At 34.1% G+C, this 2,500-nt stretch overlaps 1 long non-coding RNA gene across 1 annotated transcript in view; it reads left to right on the top strand.

The window, feature by feature from the left end:
- Nucleotides 1-2,500, top strand: part of LOC122257591 (uncharacterized) — a 76,832-nt gene that overhangs the window by 26,373 nt on the left and 47,959 nt on the right. The window lies entirely within an intron of this gene.

Genomic DNA, 2,500 nt, shown 5'->3' on the forward strand with positions numbered 1-2,500 from the left:
AGATCTCGGGTGCGAACAAAAATAAGATAAAGTATGAAGTGTGCATTAGTTAGCAAATATACACTTTTTTAATGATTCTACATAAATCTTTCAAGTGTGCTGTCAGTAGTTTGACATAGTTTCCATACTGGCTTGAGATGTCTGGTGTGTATTTATAGTTACCACTGCACAGCAATAGCGACGATACTAGACACGCCAGGCGGGGAGAACATGAAGCATCCCCGGGATATTACGAGGTAAATCGGTAAATCATGCCCCAACCCTCATTTGTAATACATAATGCAGGCAAAATAAAGGCCGGGAAGGTCGCTGTTTCGTAGATAACGAACATCTTCAGCCGAAATGGATGATCCATTTTGGATTCACTCGTCCGATGAGGAAGTCTGAAGGACTTTGAAACGTTCATTTGCGGTTTTACTGTACTAAACTTGTACACACAGATATCCATTCACACACACACACACAAGCATACATGTATACATATGTATTCATATATTCATCTTAAAATATGTATATCATATTTCATGTATTTGATATGCATATGTATATATATATCTATATATATACATATATATACATATATACATATTTATATATATAAATATATATATATATATATAAACATATAATATATATATATATTATATATATATATATATATATATATATATATATATATATATATATATATATATAGTGATTGGTGCGTTTCCTGCCATGTGCGCTTTGGCCGTAGTTATTTATCCCAAGAGGTGTTGTGGTGACGCTGTCAGGCTTAAGACACCGGGTACGTCGTGATGCTTCGTATCACTCGGTGGAAGAGAAATTTATTTCCGCTCTCATCGTTCCGTTATTCCGCTTACTCCTCCTCTTGGTATTCCATAGGGACTGAGAGTGTTTCTCGGTCAATTTTCTTCTGAATTCGTTATGAGGGAATGGAAGGGAGGGCGCAAGAGGCAAGATGTGTCCGTGCTGGCAAATGCCCTAAAATTTTTGAGGGTTGTTTGCTTTACATTTTAATTACAACTCTGCCTTGTTTTTAAAAACGTTGGATGAGCCGTTGACGCAGGATTGGCTGGTGCTGTGTTTGTATTGCTTTACTATTCGAGTTGGTGAAAAGCTCCGTGAAAGGTGTCGAGACTTTGGTCCCAGTCTGCGTGGGGCACTTCTGTTGCTGTTGTTGCGAAAATGATGTTTTCATTTGCTAATAGATCGTCAAACATACCATTCACTGTGACGGTGATAATAAGGTTAAGTCGTCTAGCATCGAACAGTTAAATGATAATATTATGTGCTTTGGTGATGTCCTCGGGGCCATTTTATGTTCACAGAGTATCGTCATAGCCTGTGCCAAATTGATCGTAGTGAAATGCAGTATCGTATTCAAGACAATTGTTAACCTGGCATTTTTTTTTTTTTTTCACAGACACTACTATCTACTCTGCTTTCACTGCCTTTATTACTTGCTTTGTTTAGTGGCGCCATAAGCTTCACCTTTTCCCCGGGAGCAGCCCGGCCGTATCCCTGGATTAGAACCACTTCCTTAGACGAGAGTCTGGCCTCGGTGGCCGTTACTCTGAGGGCAGGAGCTGAGGATGGTTCCTCGACAGAGGGCCAGGGATTCCTCTGGCGGACGCCTCGCTGTCCAGTCCAGGAGAGGCAGTCAGATACACCACGGCCCATGAATATACGAGGTACATACATACATATATATATATATATATATATATATATATATATATATATACATATATGTATGTATGTATATGTATATGTGTGTGTGTATCTATCTATCTATATATATATATATATATATATATATATATATATATATATATATATATATGTGTGTGTGTGTGTGTGTGTGTGTGTGTATACATATACACATTTTTTTGTATGTGTGTGTGAGTATGTGTGCGTATATAAGTATATATATGTATATTCATACATATATTCATATATATACATATATTTAAATATTTATATTTATTTAGATATTTATACATATATATATGTAAATATATATATATATATATATATATATATATATATATAGAGAGAGAGAGAGAGAGAGAGAGAGAGAGAGAGAGAGAGAGAGAGAAAGAGAGAGAAAGAGAAAAGAAAGAAAGAAAGAAAGAGTGAGAGCGAGAGAGAGAGAGAGAGTGAGTGAGAGATAAATAAATAGATAGATTGGTAGATAGATATATACATAAACATACATGCTTACATATATATATATATATATATATATATATATATATATATATATATATATATATATATATATGTGTGTGTGTGTGTGTGTGTGTGTGTGTGTATGTGTGTATATGTGTTTATATATATGAGAAACACAAAAATATGTATATGTATATATATGTTTATATATATATATATGTATACATATGTACATATATGGATATATATGTATATATATGCATATATATGTAAATATATCTGCAGTGAAAAGGCAGAACACATTAACTCCAAAAATGCGATTTTT

The sequence above is a fragment of the Penaeus japonicus genome, unplaced genomic scaffold, assembly GCF_977035675.1.
Source record: "Penaeus japonicus unplaced genomic scaffold, GWHDUDI00000001_assembly GWHDUDI00000020, whole genome shotgun sequence".
Lineage (NCBI taxonomy): Eukaryota > Metazoa > Arthropoda > Malacostraca > Decapoda > Penaeidae > Penaeus > Penaeus japonicus.